The sequence below is a fragment of the Oncorhynchus mykiss genome, chromosome 12 (assembly GCF_013265735.2).
Source record: "Oncorhynchus mykiss isolate Arlee chromosome 12, USDA_OmykA_1.1, whole genome shotgun sequence".
Classification (NCBI taxonomy): domain Eukaryota; kingdom Metazoa; phylum Chordata; class Actinopteri; order Salmoniformes; family Salmonidae; genus Oncorhynchus; species Oncorhynchus mykiss.
The window spans coordinates 45,007,495-45,029,798 of NC_048576.1; the positions used below are offsets into that span (position 1 = coordinate 45,007,495).

Genomic DNA, 22,304 nt, shown 5'->3' on the forward strand with positions numbered 1-22,304 from the left:
ATGAGTTGGTGTGTCTAAAGTTTTGACTGGTACTGTATGTACAATGGTATTTGGTCAGCGGGAAAGTAAACAGGGGGCCTGTCCATAAGGGTGGGATAGGAGCTATGTGTTCCGAGCTGATAAATCATATTTTAGTGTCCTATAGCACTGTCTTATATCTTAATATGGTTTCATCATATTTTCTCAATATGTTTCATATCATTATATTATCTTAGTATGAATAGATGGCTCATTTGTTAAATAGAAATGTGTTTTCCCTGTGTATGAGAAGAGCAATTATGTAGTGGACTGACTCCCTAATCTCAAGGTCTCTGCTGACTGATAAGAAGACCGGTGAGATACGTGAAGGAGTACCAAGGTTCCAGACTCAAGCTGGGACGATAACACCATCTGCCCAGCCACAGAGATGAATTGTTCATCCTAGACACAGAGTCTGTTTGGGAAGAATTAGGGGGGGCAGGTCTGCCTATGGGCCCCAAGCTGCACTTCTTAACCTCCTGCCAAATGGATGACCACATTAGAGATACATATTTCCCACAGATCACACAGACCCACAAAGAATTTGAAGACAAATCAAACATTGATAAGCTCAATATCTGTTAGGCAATCACAGCAGCAAGATTTGTGGCTTGTTGACATGAGAAAAGGGCAACCAGTGGAGCACAAACAACTTTGTAAATACCACTAATATATAACTGTTTATCTATCTTCCCTTACTACTTGCACATTGCTAACACTGTACATAGCTAATAATATAACACTTTAAATGTGCATATTGTTTAAACCTTTTTGAGTGCAATATTTACTGTTCAATTCTAATTGTTAAGTGTTCTCACTTTTGTATATTGTTTATTTCACTTGCTTTTGCACATGTTTTTTATGCCAATAAAGCCCCTTTGAACTGAATTGAGAGAGAGAGAGCGAGAGAGCGAGAGAGAGGGATTGAGCTGTTGAGGGAACAAGCCAATGTCTTTGGAGCCACAAATCGACGAGCTGTTTATGACCTCGCCATACGATGTGACAGGAGACCAAGAACTTAACAAATCTCCATAACCAGACACCAAGCAGGATGTTTTGTTCTAGGTTAATTTGAAACGTATGATTTTCTACTGGCCTGTGATGACACAAAATGGCTGCCAAATTGCCTACACAGTACACACAGGTCCAACAGGCTTACATAGAATGAGTTGGCTAATCAAAAGGAAAATCTATCAAGGCTGAGGTCAATTCAGGAAGTGATTTTAAATCACTTTAGCAATTTGAAATAAACTTTTGAAATAAATAGCTTCTACTCCTCAGTTCATTGACAACTCATTGAAAGAAGGTGCCTTTTCATATTATTTAAAAAAAATAGTTATTTAAGTTAACAGCTGGTTTCTTTATCTTTTTAAATCAGCTTTAATCATACAACAACAAAATCTAAAGGCCATTGGGAAATTAACCAATGGGAAGGATTTTCTGCATGGCAACTACGTTAAAGAAAACACTGTTATTTTGCCTGTGGGGAAGAAGACAAGTAATGAGATCTTATGGAGGGCCAGAATGGGAAGAGGAGGAGTGTGTGTGTGTGTGTGTAGTTAGACTACTTGTCTTTTTAAGGATGTAACATTGTCTCTGTCTGATGTTGACTGTCAGTCTCAAATGTGCCAGGAATACGCAAGAAAAACTGAATCACAGACAGATCGTTCTCCACAGGAGCATGGAAAAGATGGATGGCAGAAGCCTTTTAGAGGCAAACTTCAGACCAAACACACCACACACTTCAATAACTGCCAGAAAAGAACCAGAAACACAAACCGCAAGATTAAAAGACCCACGATGAGAAGAATGGAAGTAGAATACAGAAGCACATAGACCAAACAGTATACTTCCCCCTATCCTTTAGGTTTTTAGCCTCAAATTTTGCTCCAAGGTGAAGACTCCCCTAGATACAGACTCAGGGTCAGCTTCTTATCTCCCAATTCTAACCATAACCATTAGTGGGGAAAATGCTAAACTTACCTAAGATCAGCATCTAGGGGGCAACATTACCCTACTCCTCTAAGCCCAGTCTGACCTGCTGTGACATATTCAAAAGCAAATACATAACATTTGGTCTTTCAAAAAAAAACATCCTGACATGGAGATGTAATGCAACAGAAGCACATGAAAGTCAACACTGAATCAAAATGAAATAAAACATTTAATCAAAGGAAATACGGCCGTTAAAACAAAATTCTTTACACCTTATGGCATTTTATTTAAAAAAAAAAGTTATCTTGAAGTGGTCTCCGGCAACACGGGATCACAGAAAATGGAGGAATGCCAAATCAAAATCAAAATGCCAAATCAAAATCACAACACTTAAGCTGCTGGCTGTCAAAGCTCCCAACTTCGAGCTCTGACCGTTAAACCAGTGAATTATTCATGTCCACATTCTGCTTTTCTCCATTTATTAATATGGACTCACAGGGTGCATAATAAATGGCACACTATTTTCTATAGTTCCTATGGGCCCTGGTCAAAAGTAGTACACTTTATAGGTAATCGGGTGCCATTTGGGACACAGCCACAGCCTATGGACTTATAGTGCCATATGCTCTCAGAGCTGGGGACCTTTCCAAAAGCCTACCACCTACTAGGAATGGGCAAGGTATTTATCAAGCGCTTCCAGAGTAGGAATGCTGATTTAGGATACGTTTTGGCTTTTAAATCACAGTTAATAAGATCACATGCACAGGGGGAGCCGTATCCTAGATCAACACTTCTACTCTCTCAAAATCAACTTTGCTTTACAGAGGTGTTTTCATCTGGTACAAATCTACTTCAAATGGAGGCCATCACCACCATTTGAGAGGCTAACTATTCGGTTTGCCCTCAATAGCTGCCTTCAATAGCCTATTCACAGATGGATAAATACGACATTTGATATTGTCATAATAAAATAAATAGCCTACCCCTAATATTGACGAAGGCAGCTGATTCAATTCAGACTCACTGATTGCATTTATCAGCTGAATACGTGGGGAAATAAAGAGGTTGCAGTTGGAGCCAAAACATGACACAGATGGTGCAGACCAGTCTCGATCGAGACTGCAGAGGGAAAACCCCCATGCGGGCACACGCCCACTCTTTTCCATGCAAGACGAGCACAAATGGGTCGATGGCCAGAGCTCGGGGGTGAGGTTTGAGAACATACACGGTCATGTATTTGGTTTAGCAGCGATCAACAGTTAATAGGTCAAACGCTAATATGTAATTGATTGGAGAGAAGTTTATGAATTTGAATAATAGGTCTACAGGCTAATGGTAGGCATAATAAACATGTTACTATTCAAAAATATTAGCATCATTAGCTTTACTTCGTAGCCTATTGTAACAAGTGTGGTTTTACTGGATAGCCTGCAAGGTATTGTCAGACACTACCAATGGAGCAGTGTGCCAACGTCTTCCACTACTATAAAAAAACACGTTGACAACTAAAGCAAGCACATTTTCTTCAGGAAATATTTTCTTGTTCTGTGTGTGAATTAGAGGTCTAGTCACCTTAACAAATCTATTATAATCCCCAATACATTTGTATTCACTCTTTAAATGAGACCAACAAGATGCAAGTTGGGTTAGATCCTGCTATTATGAATCCTTAGATCTTTCTTTCTTCTTCTGATCCTATAGAAACTTGTCCCAGTCTCCACACCTGCCTGTCTGTGTTGTGTGACCTCGTCACCTGAAGCATTTACATCAATGAAATGGTTAGTTTACCTTGTCACTGCATAAAAAATAATATATTCATCACATCATTTACTTCATCATTAATTAATCAACACGTTTTACATAAATGTCATCGTTGGAAATGTCCAGGTGGATGATAGAAAAGCAAGTTATTTTTCTGAAATGAATTACTCATTTTCAATTTATTACATTTTCTAAAAGGTCACCAATGCTCCTCCTCGTGACAATTTGATCAATTATACTTTAATTATTTCATCATGACATTTGCTGTAAAATACAGTGTTCTCAGAAAGTACTCAGACCCCTTGATTTTTTCCACATTTTATTACGTTACAGCCTTATTCTAAAATGTATTAATCTATACACAACACCCCATAATGACAAAGCATAAACAACTTTCATATAAAAAAAAATGCAAAAAAATAAAAACTGATATCACATTCACATACCTATTCATGACTCTTTACTCAGTACTTTGTTGAAGCACCTTTGGCAGCGATTACAACCTTGATTCTTTTTGGGTATGACGCTACAAGCTTGGCACACCTATATTTGGGGAGTTTCTCCCATTCTTCTCTGCAGATCCTCTCAAGCTGTCAGGTTAGATGGGGAGCGTCGCTGCACAGCTATTTTCAGGTCTTGGGCTCAAGTCCGGGCTCTGGAAGGGTCACACAAGGACATTCACAGACTTGTCCCGAAGCCACTCCTGTGCTGTCTTGGTAGCATGCTTAGGGTCATTGTCCTGTTGGAAGGTGAAACTTCGCCCCAATCCGAGGTCTTGAGCGCTCTGGAGAAGGTTTTCCTCAAGGATCTCTCTGTACTTTGCTCCATTCATCTTTGCCTCGATCCTGACTAGTCTTCCATTCCCTGCCGATGAAGAACATTCCCACAGCATGATGCTGCCACCACCACCACCACCACGCTTCACCATAGGGATGGTGCCAGACGTGAAGCTTGGCATTCAGGCCAAAGAGTTCAATCTTGGTTTCATCAGACCAGAGAATCTTGTGTCTCATAGTCTTTAGGTGCCTTTTGTCAAACTCCAAGCGGACTGTCATGTGCCTTTTACTGGGGAGTGGCTTCCGTCTGGCCACTATACCATAAAGGCCTGATTGGTGGAGAGCAGCAGAGATGGTTGTCCTTCTGAGAGTGTTCTCCCATCTCCACAGAGGAACTCTAGAGCTCTGTCAGAGTGACCATCGGGTACTTGGTCACCTCCCTGACCAAGGCCCTTCTCCCCCGATTGCTCAGTTTGGCTGGGCGGCCAGCACTAGGAAGAGTTCTTGGTGGTTCCAAACTTCTTCCATTTAAAAATGATGGAGGCCACTGTGTTCTTGGGGACCTTCAATGCTGCAGACATTTTATGGTACTCTTCCCCAGATCTGTCTCGACACAATCCTGTCTCGGAACTCTACAGACAATTCCTTCGACCTCATGGCTTGGTTTTTTCTGTGACATGCATGGTCAACTGTGGGACCGTTTATAGACAGTTGTGTGCCTTTCCAAATCATGTCCAATCAATTGAATTTACCACAGGTGGACTCCAATCAAATTGTAGAAACATCTCAATGATGATTAATGGAAACAGGATGCACCTGAGCTCAGTCTTGTAGTTCATATACAATTACCATCTACACTGAACAAAAATATAAAACGCAACATGCAAGAATTTCAAATAATATAAGGAACCCAGTCAATTGAAATAAATAAATTAGGCCCTTAATCTATGGACATCACATGACTGGGAATACAGATATGCAACTGTTTGTCACACACACAAAAAAGTAGGGGCTTGGATGAGAAAACCAGTCAGTAACTGGTGTGACCACCATTTGCCTCCTGCAGTGCGACAAATCTCCTTCGTATAGAGTTGATCAGGATGTTGATTGTGGCTTGTGGAATGTTGTCCCACTCCCCTTCAATGGCTGTGCAAAGTTGCTGGAAATTGGCAGAAACTGGAACACGTTGTCGTACAAGTCTATGACGAGCATCCCAAACATGCTCAATGGTTGACATGTCTGGTGAGTATGCATGCCATGGAAGAACTGGGACATTTTCAGCTTCCAGGAAATGTATACAGATCCTTCCGACATGGAGACGCACATTATCATGCTGAAACATGAGGTGATGGCGGCGGATGAATACCACGACAATGGACCTCAGGAACTTGTCACGGTATCTCTGAGCATTCAAATTGCCATCGATAAAATGCAATTGTGTTCGTTGTCCGTAGCTTAAGCCTGCCCATACCATAACACCACCATGGGGCACTCTGTTCACAACATTGACATCAGCAAACCGCTGTCTGCAATCTGCCCGGTACAGTTGAAACCAGGATACATCTGTGAAGAGCACACTTCTCCAGCATGCCAGTGGCCATTGAAGGTTACGACACTCAACTGCAGTCAGGTCAATGATGGATGGATTATCTTGGCAAAGCAGAAATGCTAACTAACAGGGATGTAAACAAATCTGTGCACGTTATTTTGGAGAACTAATGTGCATATGGAACATTTCTGGGATGTTTTATTTCAGCTCATGAAACATTGGACCAACACTTTACATTTGCGTTTATATTTTTGCTCAGTGTAGTTCCAATCCATCTCACTCAGAACAAGCCACATGACAATGAATCAGTGCACAAAATGTGATGATCAATGATTGACGCCATATTTGTTGTCTCAAATCAAATGCATACCAGCAGTTCTGGATCTCCATCTAAGTCAGACAGTACCATCCTCTAACCTCTGTGATGACGAGACCTGCTTGGCGAGACTACTATGAGAATGAAATGTCTTTATTACATATACAGTCAGGTCCATAATTATTGGCACCCTTGATAAAGACGAGCAAAAAAATACTGTATAAATTAAATACAAATATTATATATTGTATGCTAAAAGAAAATTGGGAAATTATATTATTTTATACTAATACAAATGTTCATTGAAAGACATTTTGTTTAACAAGTAAGGAAAAAAAAGTGGGGGGAGGAGAGGTCAAATTTATTGGCACCACTGTATTCAATACTGTATTACCCTCCCCTTGCCAGGATTACGACACAGCCTTTTAATAACATGTTTTATGAAACTGGAATAAATGATGGGAGGGCTCAGACCATTCCTCCATACAGAAGCCTTCGAGATCCTGGATATCCTTTGTCTGCTCTTATTGACTGCCCTCCCCAATTCAAACCACAGGTTTTCAATGGGGTTAAGACAGATAGATGGTCATTGTAAAATGTTGATTTTGTGGTCAATTAACAATTTATTTTGATTTGTGCTTGGGGTTATTGTCTTGCTGGAAGGTCCACTTGCAACCAGGTTTTTGGCTAAAATGTCCAGGGTCTTGGTAAAGTAAATTTGAACTTAACAAGGGCCCCAGGATGTCTTTCTCCCCATCATTTTATTTAAAGCGCTCCAAAGTTTTTTTTCCATCATTCTTTATACCATTGATCTTGGCTTAATAATACAGTTTCTTCTTCTTTTTGTTGAGTTTAGTCACATATTTTCTCAATTTGCAATAAGTAAACCAGTCAGATGTGCAGCCAGATTTATTAGCCACTCCTTTTGCCCCATCTATTTCAAACACAACGTTTTTCAATTCCTCATCAATCCATGGAGCCTTTAAAGTTCAAACATTCAGTTTCTTAACAGGTGCATGTTTATCGATAATTGGTAGAAGCAATGTCATAAATTCATCAAGTGCATCATCTGGATGCTCCTTATTACAGTTTTTCTCAATTGCTAAAACACTAAAACCCATTGGCTGAACAAAGTATTCAGTTGCCTGCACTCATTTAGCTAATTATGCAGTCTGTTGTCAATACCTTAAACCATTTCACATGGTAAAACACAATTTGCAGATCTCACTTAGACTTTTCAGTAAAACTCTAAACACATTCTCATTCTCAAAACACATTCTGCACTCTAATGCACATGTCATCCATACTGGTAAACACAAGTGGCAACAATCAAATAGAAGACATGTCATTGATTGAACACAACCACTCAAAATTGATTTAACCTGTTTCAAATGATGCGACACAACCAGTTCAGAGAGCAAACAGGTTGTTGAAGGTGGGAAGGAGAAAGTCTGAGAATGGATACTGTAGTACAGTGTATTGTAGGCTGTATACTGTACAATGGACAAATTGTATGGCCCTGAACATTGTGCTTTCCATTTATTAACAGTATTGACTGCTCAATAGATTGACTGGTTGCAGGTTCATATCAACAAATAACAAGAATTACAGTATCACAGAGACAAAGGACAAGTTTGTGAGATGCAGGGTTACAGTACTGTAAAAATAGGGGTACAAGGAGGAGGAAGAACAAAAAACAAAATTGCAAAGAGCAAAGCAGAGTAGTAATTTCTGATCAATTTTGAGCTACTATGATAGAACATGTTTTCGTTCATCAAAAGACAATGACGGGAAAATCTGAATATTTTTTTAGATTCCCTGAGAATTGTATGTTTTGAACAATGTGTTTTCTATTTTTCGGTGTATTGTTTACTGACTGCTTGAGAGTGTATATCATTTTGATCACTTTGTTTCTGATTTGAGAGCAGTGTTTGATTTTGAACACAGGTAAAACTGTTTTGAGGCGAATGTTTCATTTTGCAAGAGGAGTCAGAGGTTATGTAAATAGTTCTTGAAGATGAGGTTTTGTGTTTAATGTTTTCAGGAAATGGAGCAAGGTTTCAGAAATTGTGTTTTAGCAATTGAGAAAAACTGTAATCACATCAGACCAATAAATATTTTTATTTGGGGGATTTCTTAAGCTCATTGAGCTCTAGCGACTCCTTGTGGCGGGCCGGGCGCCTGCAAGCTGACCTCAGTTGTGAGATAAACGGTGTTTCCTCCGAGACATTTGTGCGGCTGGCTTCCGGGTTTAGCAAGCATTGTGTTAAGAAGCAGCGCAGCTTGGCGGGTCATGTTTCGGAGGACGCATGACTCAACCTTCGCCTCTCTCTCTCTCTCTCTCTCTCGAGCCCGTTGGGGAGTTGCAGCGATGAGACAAGATTGTAACTACCAATTGGATATCACGAAATTGGGGAGAAAAGGGGCTAAAAAATTATTATAAAATGCTTCAAAACTGCAACATTTTCTCTACACCCAATGGCAAAATCTCACTCAGGGCCTCCAAAAGGCTAATTAGCTAATACTAAAACTCTTCATACAGAAAAACTTTGCTTTTCAAAGTACCATTTGAGCCTTGCAACATAGAACCATATACTGTAGGCCTGTCTCAGTTTTGGAAATGTTGGTGATACTTTTTTATATACAGTATAGTGTATGTGTATATTCCTTCAAATGAGTGGATTCTGCTATTTCAGCCACACCCGTTGCTGACAGCTGTATAAAATGGAGCACACAGCCATGCAATCTCCATAGACAAACATTGGCAGTAGAATGGCCCATACTGAAGAGCTCAGTGACTTTCAACGTGGCACCGTCATAGGATGCCACCCCTCAAACAAGTCAATTCGTCAAATTTCTTCCCTGCTAGGATTAGTGCGGTCAACAGTAAGTGCTGTTATTGTGAAGTGGAAACGTCCAGGAGGAACATTGGCTCAGCCGCAAAGTGGTAGGACACACAAGCTCACAGAACAGGACCACCAAGTGCTGAAGCGCGTAGCACGTAAAAAATAATCTGCAACACTCACTACCGAGATCCAAATGTGCCTCTGGAAGCAACGTCAGCACAAGAACTGTTCGCCGGTAGCTTCATGAAATTGGCTTCCATGGCCAAGCAGCCGCACACAAGCCTAAGATCACCATGTGCAATGCCAAGTGTCAGCTGGAGTGGTTTAGAGCTCACCACCATTGGACTCTGGAGCAGTGGAAATGCGTTCTCTGGAGTGATGAATCACTCTGGTAGTCCGACAGATGAATCTGGGCTTGGTGGATGCCAGGAGAATGCTACCTGCCCCAATGCATAGTACCAACTGTAAAGTTTGGTGGAGGAGTAATAATGGTCTGGGGCTGTTTTTCATGGTTCAGGCTAGGCCCCTTAGTTCCAGTCAAGGGAAATCTTAATGCTACAGTATACATTCATACATACATACTAGACAATTCTGTGCTTACAACTTCTTGGCAACAGTTTGGGGAAGGCCCTTTCCTGTTTCAGCATGACAATGCCCCTGTGCACAAAGCGAGGTCCATACAGAAATGGTTTGTCGAGATCAGTGTGGAAGAACTTGACTGGACTGGACAGAGCCCTGACCTCAACCCCATCGAACAACTTTGGGATGAATTGGAACGCAGACTGCGAGCAAGGCCTAATCGCCAAACATCAGTGCCCGACCTCACTAATGCTCTTGTTGCTGACTGGAAGCAAGTTCCCGCAGCAATGTTCCAACATCTAGTGGAAAGCCTTCCCAGAAGAGTGGAGGCTTTTATTGCAGCAAAGGGCGGACCAACTCCATATTAATGGCCATGATTTTGGAATTATATGTTTGACGAGCAGGTGTCCACATACTTTTGTTCATGTAGTGTATGACGTTTCTAGTTCTATAGTCAATATGAATCATCCAGAATTTTGATATTACACTACAGACAACACGTACAACACATTTCCACGTCAGTTTGGAAATCAATAATCATCTGAAAATAAAAAATGTACAAAGTCAGTATATGGTTTGTCATTGCAAGGGTTCATTTAATGAGACTACTAGAGTATCAAATAATATAAATAATGCAATTCAGACATTTTGAACAGGGCCCTTAAATGTAGTACAGTAAATAAGGAGCCATTTGGGACACATGTCTGCTCTTCTGATAGGACACAGACAAAGTGATTGTCTCTAGGATGAGGACTGCCAACATCCTGATTACACCCATGGATCTGGAGGAACAGTACCACACACACACACACACACACACTTCCCTCTTTGGTGGTGTGGTAGTGCAGAGAAAGACAAAGAAGAGAGCGTGGGAGAAAGAGATCCTCTTTTTCTTTGTTGGTGTGGTAGTGCAGAAAAAGAATGTGCAAAAGAGAGAGATTACACCTCTCTCCATCTCCCTGTGTGGTAGTGCAGAGAAAAAACTGAAAGAGGGGATACCTACACTGGTTGGCTGGTGGAGGGGTGCACCACAGGCAGGCAGGGCCTTCCCCCTCTCCCTCACCCCCTCCTGAATGTGTTATGAGGAGGGCTATCCCAGCCAGCAGCATTATGCCATACTTTCTTCCTCTCTGCAGTCTCCTCTAGCAAGCTAGAAGTTGGCCGATCCATGCATCTGACATCAGTGGTGTATTCAGGAACCTGAAAAGTTCAGGCCCCAGTTTCCTGATAGCGAAGGAACTTAGGCTTACGAGTGTTTTAACAATACATCTGTCCTGCAACGCGGAAGATTTAAACAGTGTTTCCCAAAACACCACACAGAGAGAACATTTGCTAAGTGTGTGTGTTGAGGAACGCATCGATACCGATTAGATTGATACTGCTAGGATCGAAAGAAAGCTGATTGCAGCGCTGCCTTTCTCCATTCAAATCTTACCTTAACATTAGAACTATTCCACAATAATGACAACGGATCAGCTCCTACAGAGATATTATCACCTATGGCTGAAAATATTAAGACCCTATAATAATGCATAAAATTAAGATCTGGCACATCATTGCGCACCTGTCAGGCTACACAAAAGTTACAGACAGTAGCCAACTAGAAAAAGAAATGGAATGAACATGAAATTGATTTTAATATTAATATGAAGCCTATACTGTAGGCAAGCTATTTATCTTTAACTGCAGTCATCTCAGTTTTTATTTTGAGCATATTTTTGTCCTTTATTTGTTTGTTACAATTGCAAAGACATTGGCAACTTTGTATTTGTAGTCATCTTTGTTGTGAAGTTATTGGCGCTCACAAAGAGACAGATACAATATTGATTCTATGTTTAGCGGTAATGCATATAAAGTGAAGCAGTAGGGAAAAAACGAATCTAACGACGAACTTAGCTGTTCTACGAGTGGTCTGAGGAAGTCGGTAAATAACAAGTGTTTTCATGTGCAACTTTAGGAAGGATGATTTTGGGAAAGAGCTCTGAGATTCAGCGATGTTCCTATGAAGGTTCTAACGATTAACTTAGCCTTAAAACTAGGAGGGATCCAGCTTTTGTCAAATTAACGTCAGATAGGATAACTTACGCAGCAGGATAATAACGTAACAGGTTAGGAGAATTAAGTTAAAGTCAGAAAAGGGATATGGTTAGCAAAAAAATAAATATATAATTATGATGTACAATTGGTAAAAGATGGATCCGTCTAGTTATGACCTTAAGATGCTTTTGGGAAACCGGGCCCTGAATGTTGCATATAGAAATAGAATGAATAGAGACGACACAATTTCCTATTTCTATCTGACAGACAATCATTTGCGCTCTATACAATTCATTTCCATAGGAACGTTCCGTTTCGTCATCCTCCGTCACTCTCTTAACCTATCAGCCTACATGCATCATAATTTGCTATAACTAATAGGCTGGCCTTTATAGGCCAGATGCATTAGTCATAACAAAAGATGAGTGCATTATGGCAGTGTTTCCCAACCTCGGTGCCTGAGTACCCCCAAGAGCACAATTGTAACCCCAGACAAAAACACATGATACAACTTGTCAAGGTATGCTTGTCCAGGGCCACAACAAAAATATGTAGCCTACTGTTGGGTGTACTCGATGACTGGAGTTGGGAAGCTGCATTGGGGGACAAATAGGCAAGGCTTCTTACAGGAGAGAGAGAGAGAGCTAGCATCCAGTAGGCTATATTAGTTGTGTCACATGGACCTACATTTAAGAATCAGATTACACATAGTTTTACAAATGGCTTGCATATGACATAATTTAAGGCAATCAGGCCTACTGTAGACATTTCTTATTTCGCAATGGACTGTTAGTGTTCTGACCTAGATCTATCTGACCATTTGTCTGCCTATAACAGTAGGCTATTTACTCATGTCTGTGTAACTGTTTAGGTGAAAGATTGAAGGTTTAGACGGTCGTAACGGTAATAATAAGAGCCTATAATTTGGACACAGCTGCCTATCCATCCACATCGCTCTGGCCAACCAGCAGTCGATAGAGCAACGGAATTAAATGCAGGGTCGTCGGGCAAGGAGAGGACAGTATCCGCGTGGGTGTTGGTCTTAAAACCAGACAATTATCAACTTGGTCCTCACATATCAGAAGGAGCAAGTTAGCAATGCATTCTCCTGAAATATCAAAATGATCAAATAAGCACCACTCTACTGCAAGCCCTTCTGGAAGGCATAAATAAGAACATAGGGTTATAGCATTAGTGGCAAACTGTAGCTACAAATCAAGGTTGCAGTAGTCTATTGTTTGGTGGGATAAGATGTTGTTATTCTGTTGCCAATTGTGGAAAGAGCAGATCCTAGCTAATAACCACATATTGAAAGACTTCCTTCGCGCGTGGTATCCCACAGCAGTGCACGCGACGGGTCAAACAATGCTCCCAACGGACGGCGAGGCATAGGCTAACTCCGTTGGTAATTGATCATGTCTCTCGTATATGCACCCTGCTTTGAGCACAACACAACGAGCAGCGAGCAGCTCGCATGACTAGCCTACTGTATTTTCCTTCCAACTACGGTTCCCGCCTCCCATCACCTCCTCAACCACACTCACTCGTATTGCACGGATTACAAAAGCGGCATCTGCCGCGAGGTCCCTAATGCAAATGAGGCGGTGTTGTTTTACTGTTACCTGAACAGAGCTCCTCTCCCTTGGGCGACGTGTTCTCTCTGTTCCTCCGGGAATCCAGCGGGTCAGGTATGGCAGTCCCAGCCGGGGCTGCTGTGATTCCTCCTCGGTCCTGCCTGAGCAACGCACCCCCCTCCGAACCGCTTGCAATCTCGCTCTCCCCTATGGAAAGCCAAAAGGTTCAAATCGTTTTACCCGGAACATGTCTACACTTGTCATTATCATGTTTCACTTGCTTTTTAAAAGTGTCAAATGTAGATTTTCTTAACGTGTTTTTTCCCACTTCAGTGTGCGTTTACGTGTGATTTGAACGCTCGTAATGATCATTTTTCACGTGCTTTTTTCAAGTGTCAAATGTCATTTTTACAAGTGTTCTAAACACCTGTCCAGTGCACATTTACAGGTAGCATTTTTTATTATTATTCATGGGTGACTAATAAGCCCAAGCAGTAAGCTAGGCCATTATATACGTTATAAAATATTGAAAATGTATAAATAAACTCAGCAAGAAAAGAAACGTCCCTTTTTCAGGACCCTGTCTTTCAAAGATAATTCATAAAATCCAAATAACTTCACAGATCTTCATTCTAAAGCGTTTAAACCACTGTTTCCCATGCTTGTCAATGAACCATAAACAATTAATGAACATGCACCTGTGGAACTGTCATTAAGACACTAACAGCTTACAGACGGTAGGCAATTAAGGTCACAGTTCTGAAAACTTAGGACACTAAATTGGCCTTTCTACTGATTCTGAAAAACACCAAAAGAAAGATGGCTAGGGTCCCTGCTCATCTGTGTTAGCGTGCCTTAGGCACGAGGACTGCAGATGTGGCCAGGGCAATAAATTGCAATGTCCGCACTGTGAAATGCCTATGACAGCTCTACAGGGAGACAGGATGGGCAGCTGTTCGTCCTCACAGTGGCAGACCACGTGTAACAACACCTGCAGAGGATCGATACATCCGAACATCACACCTGCGGGACAGGTACAGGATGGCAACAACAACTGCCAGAGTTACACCAGGAACGCACAATTCCTCCATCAGTGCTCAGACTGTCTGCAATAGGCTGAGAGAGGCTGGTCTGAGGGCTTGTAGGCCTGTTGAAAGGCAGGTCCTCACCAGACATCACTGGCAACAACGTTGCCTATGGGCAAAACCCACCGTTGCTGGACAAGACAGGACTGGCACAAAGTGCTCTTCACTGACGAATCGCAGTTTTGTCTCACCATGGGTGATGTTCGGATTCACCTTTATTGTCGAAGGAATGAGCATTACACTGAGGCCTGCACTCTGGAGTGGGATTGATTTGGAGGTGGAGGGTCTGTCATGGTCTGGGGCGGTGTGTCACAGCATCATTGGACTGAGCTTGTTGTCATTGCAGGCATTCTCAACGCTGTGCGTTACAGGGAAGACATCCTCCTCCCTCATGTGGTACCGTGATTTCCTGAAAGGCAGGAATGTCAGTGTTCTGCCATGGCCAGGGAAGAGCCCGGATCTCAATCCCATTGAGCACATCTGGGACCTGTTGGATCGGAGGGTGAGGGCTAGGGCCATTCCCCCCAGAAATGTCCGGGAACTTGCAGGTGCCTTGGTGAAAGAGTGGGGTAACATCTCACAGCAAGAACTGGCAAATCTAGTGCAGTCCATGAGGAGGAGATGCACTGCAGTACTTAATGCAGTACTTAATGACCCCCCCCCCCCCCCCCCCCCCCCCCCCCCCTTTGTTCAGGGACACACTATTCCATTTCTGTTAGTCACATGTCTGTGGAACTTGTTCAGTTTATGTCTCAGTTGTTGAACCTTGTTATGCTCATACAAATATTTACACATGTTAAGTTTGCTGAAAATAAATGCAGTTGACAGTGAGAAGATGTCTTTTTTTGCTGAGTTTATTAAAAAGAAATCACTATATTGGGGAAAAAAGTAGTGTGTACACTTTGTCACTGGTGTAAAATTCCAAATGCTCTTTGACGTACAAAACTGTGTATGCGACCAATACACTTATTTTATTTGATCACTATTTGAAGCCCTCATTGCCACAACAATTGAAGTGTAATTTAAATTTAGAACTGACATAAAATTGCTTTTTTATGTACAGTCAGCCACCTTGCATACATCATTCACAAATGTAAAAAAAAGTAATAGCAATTTAAAATATCCCAATCCCAATCCAGGAAAGGAAACACAAACAATAGGAAAGGAAACGAGGAAAGGAAGCTAGGAAAAGTAATAGTAGAGGAAAGGGAGTTAAGAACAAAATGGAACTGAACAGCATCGGCAGTAAACGGTTTCTGTTACAAAACGTTTTGTGACAGACTAAACGTTTTGCAATAGATTTTGTGTAATGAATACACCCCTGATTGTACCCCTCGATTTCCAGGGGCACTTTCAGTAGGCAAATGTTGCCAATAGAAATGTTATAAATAAGGCTGACATGATTTGTTATTCTACAGTCAGTGAGGCTTGTTTGTTCCACACAATACATTTCTATCTAAAGGTTCCAAAAAATCCTTGTCAGGATAAGGTAAGGAAAATGGATTTCAAGACAAAGCAATTCATGACAGACTATTACTGAATCTGACTATTACAGAATATGGTCGTGACTGGATACCACAGTTTCACTCGAAAAGTGTTGGCTTGTGTGAACAGCCCATTTGTGTTTCCCAGTTGAGGCTGCTTCCCAACTTCAGACATACTGCATGGTGACTATTCGTGCATTTCCCTGTGAAAAAAGCAACACAGAAAACACAGGAAAGTTTAGAATAATTCCTGTTTTTCAGTAGTAGTTGATGTTAATTGCGTAATGTAAAACAAATCATTCGTCATACACTACATTCATACTTGAATGTCACTGCAGATTTTTCTATACACTCGACCCTGGCCAGTATTTATCTTCATTTTATATTACTGAATGGCATGTTAGTGGGAAGACAAATACGCCATATTAAACAACTGTGTGTGTGGCACCATTGGTCGAGCTTAAGGCTGCAGGGAAAACTCACTGCTGGACTATGCTGACCACTGTCTCCATTTACCAGAATTGTGCTTTTGTGCTTAAATTGTTTTTCTTCTAAAAAACACGTTGTAGCACTCTGGTGCACTGCAAAACATTAGCCATTCTGTATCTTACACACTGTCAAATGCAATGGAGTGTGTTGAATGGTTGGTGTCCATACAAGGACAAGTATACAACTAGACATGACCATCTCAATGACCAGATAGCCATTGAGGTGAGAAATGTAGCCTCACCAACAGCAAACACACCTCCATAAACATTACTATGTAAGCGGAAGCTGGTTTGATGATGATGATGATGAGGGGGGCTGCACTGCTATTTCACTGTTAAATGGATCAGGCCTTTGCTGACAAGCATCTGAAATAAGATAATCTTGTATCATGCTCGGACTGCCTTGGATATAAGTGCAAGTGGATACCGTCTTGGCCACGTACATAGGCTTACGTGTATGTGTCCTCCAGATTGAAGGCCTATCTAAGAGTAGAGCAAAGCAACTGGTGAAGTACTGCTCTGTTTTAGCTGTTATGGGCAGCCTAGCTGTGTAGCGAAAAGTGATTTAATGTAATGTAATTTATGATTTCAAATAAAGTACCGGCATATAATGTAATCTTCAATCAAATGTTTGTATGTGTGTGTGGTTTAAGTGAGGGATCAACAGCGTGGCCACTTTTGTTGGGTTGTATTGCAGAAATCTCAAAATGAAAGCAGTGTGTTCCCTCCGATACAGTATGTCAGAGGTTGGCAATCCTGGTCCTGGAGTGCTGCAGGCACATTGTTTTTTATTTAAATGACCTTGGAAGACCAGGTGTGTTGAATTAAGTCAATAACTGAATTGATCAATTAGCTCAGTAGCTCATGGTTTGGGGTACAAAAATGGGGATAGAGGAAAGAGAAAGAAGGTTTAGGGGAAAGACTGGCGAGCAGAGGCAAGTAAGGCCAAACCATTTATACAAAGAGATGTGGCAAAATAATGTATGGCATGTTGTGATGCCTTGAGGAAGCTTCAGTCTTCCTTTTACACTCAACAATGTCTATGTGTTTATGCATATACATGAAAGGCTTGTCGTGGTATTCATATAATTACCTGAAACTCGTCTGTCCATCAAGATCCCACACCTGGAACTTCAGGTTCTTGCAAGTCACAGTCTCCACGTTGAAGCCGATTGCTGTACAACACAATGACAGAGATTAAATACCTTGAGCTATAAGCACATGTCAAGAAAGAAGAAAGGAATGCCCTGTAACCATCCACTGTATTTATGACATGTGAAAAGACCATTTATTATAGTGGAGCACACAACAACATAGCAATCTGTTCTCCTTGTATGAACCTGGAACTTTCCAAGTAGAAATAAATGAAAAACAAAAGCGTAACGTACTGGGAATTAAATAGATAACAAAGTCAGTTACAGTAACATAACGATGGCGCCATGCATTTCTATCACAAGTTGTTGGGCTGACAGGTGGCATGAAATGGCAAATAACTTGTCAGAAAAGGGCGAAATCTTTACTATGAAATTAGTAAACAAACTAGGTACAACATCCTCTTGGCTAGTCAGTACAAAAGAAAGATAACCGGCTAACTAGCTAACATACAATAGAATGGTAAGAGAAGCTAGTTAGCACAACATGCTAGCGGACTTATAGAAGAGAAAAACACATTCATAAACGCTATACAGTACTAGTTGTAAAACGCGATGGAATGTATAAAATGATATCTAAAATCTGGAAATAAAATAGCACACTTACAGATAGGTAACGTTAGCGAAGGAGCTCCTCCATCGATGTTTTTTGATCATAAGCTTGCTTGAAGGAATCAATCAGTAGGCTTCTATATTTATATATACTGTATATTAAAACAGTTATATTTTTCTAAATTTAAAGGCTTTACGAAAAGCTTTATGGCTTTTGGAAAAGAGAAAATCAACCATATAATTGTCCTTCAACAGGGAAATTCCTACTTTGAAAAGTAACTTCACAGAAGACACGCGTTTCCTACACTTGGAAATGCAAACACAACAGGTGAAAAAAATCTAGTGTAAAAATGCTCACAATGTGTGAAATTAAGAAGTCCTGTTTTATTCACCTGTTCACGCAAAAAGGACATGCGGAAGAATTAAGTTTAAAAATGTACACCAATCGGTTAGAAAGCATGAATGTTGTACTTTCAGACGCATGAAATTGTGCTACCGCACACGTTTCGAACGTCTATGTAGTAACTAGCACAATTTCAAGGGTCTGAAAGTACCACTTTGTAGGCCCTCCCTTGTCAATTTCCAGGAGTTTGACTTTGTTTGATATCCGTCTGGTCAGGGTGAATTGCTTACTCGGGGGGGGGGGGGGGGGGGGGGGGGGTGTTGCTAAATATGGATCAAATAGTTAAAATTTGTAAATTACATTTACTAATGTAAACAATACAGCAAGGCGAAATTTAAAAAAGTGTTTCCATGTTGCATTACAACTACAAAGTTGACGCTCACTAGCTATCTTATTTTCATTGAAATAGCATAGCTGGTTAGCTAGCTAGCAATAGTCTTCTGTCTTGCCTGTAACTAATGGTTGTTACTTTGTGGAATGTAGCAATAGGTCTTTGTAATTGTAATTTGGTTGAGACTAACATTAGTTTGGAAAGTAATTGTTTACTTTGTGTATATTTGTTGTGTAATTGGTTGGCTTTGCTAGTTAGCAAGCTGAGATGTATTTGCTCAAGTTGGCTAGCTAGTAGCTCATGTTTTAGGAGAACAGGCTACCTCCCTGTAGAATCTAGACAATAGAGAATGGGGAATAAGATCTGATGTGCAGCTGCTTCTATCTGGCTGTTGCAGTGCCCAGATGAGGTTAGAGCAAACCGCTACAGAGACAAAAAGGTAAGATCTCTGTCTTGAGTGGCTAGATTTCAAGGTTGAACCAATGCAATACATTATTTTATTGGCTTGCTAAATGAGCTGCTTTTCCTGAAAATGTATATCTGATAAAGTTGTTAGTTCTAGTTGTTGTTGTACTTATGGAATGTCCAGGAAATGTTACAGCCACAACATAATCAAGTACTCAAGCACCTGCAGACTAGCAAGGAGGAAAGCCTATAGAACAATAACTACTAGCTATTTATATCCGATAGACATTTTATGCGCTTGCTAAATGAGCTGCTTTTCCTAAAAATGTCTCTGATAAAACTACACTCTTAGAAAAAAAGGGGCTGTCTAGACCCTAAAAGGGTTATTCGGCTGTCCCCATAGGATAACTTTTGAAGAACCCTTGTTGGTTCCAGGTAGAACCTTTTTTGTTCCAAGGAGAACCATTTTGGGTTCCATGTAGAACCCTTTCCACAGATGGTTCTACATGGAACCCAAAAGGGTTATACTAATGGGACAGCCGAAGAAAGCTTTGGAACCTTTTTCTCTAAGAGTGTATCTAGTGGTTGTTCTAATGCAATGTTTGCTAAAATTATGTATGTTTTGTACTGTTATTTTTTACATTCTGAAACATTGTCATTAGTTTTGGACTAGACTATGATATGGAAATGTCTACTGTAAATACTACAATTTTTAAAAGGTTGAATGAAATTAGCACCGTTTCTAATAGTTTGTTGCTACTGTATGGTGAGGAAGTGGGAAATATGGAATACATCAGGGTCAGCTCCTGCTCTCTGGGTCAGCCCCAGCTTTCTCCGGGTGTATTTAGGTGGTGACCCTGGTGACCACGGGCAGTGGTCGGGGCCTCTCTTCAAGGTCAGCCCCTCCTCCCTGGGTTGAACCATCTCTCTCTGGCAGTCTCCCATACTCTCTTCCTGGTGCAGTGGAGGTAGTGACGCCCCCTGGTGGCTGTGGGCGGGGGTCAGCCCCCCTCTCCCTGGGTTGGCCCCATCCCTCTCTGGCCTTCTCCACCAATATCCCTAGTGCAGGGAGATAGGTGGATGTAGTGTCGCCCCCGATGGCCCTGGGCAGGGGTCGATCCCCCCTCCCTGAGATGGCCTCAGCTTTCTCTGGCCCTCACCCCCGATATCCCTGGGGCAGGGAGCTGTCTGGATGTATTGGCGCCCTCTGTTTGCCGTTGTCGGGGTTTGGCCCCACTCTCTGGGGGGTGACCCCCCTCTCCCTCGGTCGACCTCAGCCCTCTCCCCTCATCTCCCTGGCCTGGTGCAGGGGGCTGGCTGGATATACTGGTGCCCCCTGGTGGCCATGGGAGGGGGTAAGCACCCCTCTACGGGGGTCTGGGCCCCATCCCTGGGAAAGCCTCAGTCCTCTCTGGCCCTCTCCCCATATCACTGGGGAAGGGAGCTGGCTGTATTTGCGCCCTCTGGTGGCCTTCAGGGCGTCATCCCACCCAGTAACTAGAGCGAGTCTCTGGGTTAGAGCGTTAACATCGCCTGTAAATGCACACTGGACAGGTGTAATAAACACGTGCAAAAATGGACCAAAACAAGCGTTCTCATCACCTGCAAATGCACACTGGACAGGTGTAATGAACATGTGTAAAATTTGACCATAACGATCGTTCAAATCACCTGTAAATGCACACAGGACAGGTGAAAAAAAAACACATGCACAAATGACATTTGACACTTTAAAAAAGCAAGTGAAAATTATCATTACAAGCATTCAAATCACCTGTAAAAGCACACTGGACAAGTGGAAAATGCACATGTAAAGAAAATTACATTTGACACTTGAAAAAAAATACTAATCACAAGTGTTGCATGTTTCTGGGAAAGACGATTTGAACCTTTTGGCTTTCTATATGTCCCTCTCCAAGTGCACGCCAGGGAGGAGCCTACAAGGAGCTGCGGACTGAGCATGTGCGGTGTCGGTGTTGACACCAAACGCACACTTAAAGCAAGTGCAAATCTTATTAAACGGGCTAATTTTGTGATGGTCTGCTCAGACTTTAAAACATTATGCGCGAAATGTCTTCAATACGCTATTAATGTTGTCTGATAAATGCAATGGATGAGTGTTGGTAAGAAATCACATCACTGAATTGAAAAATTTTGGCTGCACTCTGCCCCACTCGTGTGGTCAAGATGTGCAACAGATAAGAATACTGTGTAAAAAGATTAACCCATGGACTGGAATGAACCTATAGCGCAAGGGACCAGGTGTGTCCCCCAATTAGCACTACTGTTTTTCGAAGAGTATACTTGTTCTCTTTCCTTCATGGACTTGGAAATTACTGCTATACGGAAACTCTGTCTAGCCCATGCCAACACCAATTAAATGCGTCTACATTTGTGGGGAGTAGTGAATGAGAGCAAACTTCTGGAGGAAAGAGAGATTATAAAGGACGCATCCCGACCATAGGCTTCTTGTCTAGAGTTAGGCTATAAACCATATTGCACACACGGGATTCGAAGTGGGTATTGCAGCAAGCAGTTTTTCAGTTCACAAAGCAAACCCTGCATCATTCGACTAACTGTTTCTAGTTATACAGGTGCTGCGTTAAGCAAGTCGAAATTTCAGAGTTTCTTAGTTCCGACTAGCATGCGAACACTGCATTAAAACGTGACGTCGTTCCTGGACCCAGACTAACATTAGTCCTAGATTGTTTTAAAAATATTCTCAATGAAGAATCTTCATTGAAAGTGCACTTTATTCCAGAACTATGTTTAATCTGGGGTGGGGAAATTGGCTCCACATGAGTTAACAATAACTTTCAAAAATATTTTCAAAAGGACTCCATTTGACAAATTCCTAAATAAATAAACTTGCAATGAGCATGACACAATTTATTTGATTCGTTCACCCACCAGGCCATACTCAACATCAGCATTCTTTTACAAACCAGCTGTAACCGCAACAGAGATTTAGCACCATTTATAATGACAGCGACGGAATCAGAATTCCCGAAGTT

General features: G+C 41.6%; 1 protein-coding gene and 1 long non-coding RNA gene across 2 annotated transcripts in view; both read right to left on the reverse strand.

Moving 5' to 3' along the window:
* Window positions 1-13,645, reverse strand: part of LOC110537669 (calpain-5) — a 49,142-nt gene extending 35,497 nt beyond the window's left edge. Inside the window, exon 1 of the mRNA XM_021623883.2 lies at window positions 13,440-13,645. The gene's annotated coding sequence lies outside the window, so the exon portion shown is untranslated. The remainder of the gene's footprint in view (window positions 1-13,439) is intronic.
* Window positions 13,646-15,329: 1,684 nt separating this feature from the next.
* On the reverse strand, window positions 15,330-18,652 carry LOC118937886. The gene is made up of 3 exons (XR_005035297.1): window positions 18,207-18,652; window positions 17,542-17,623; window positions 15,330-16,163 (listed from the first exon to the last, which is right to left on the reverse strand). It is a non-coding gene; the product is annotated as an uncharacterized LOC118937886 (long non-coding RNA).
* Window positions 18,653-22,304: the final 3,652 nt, after the last annotated feature.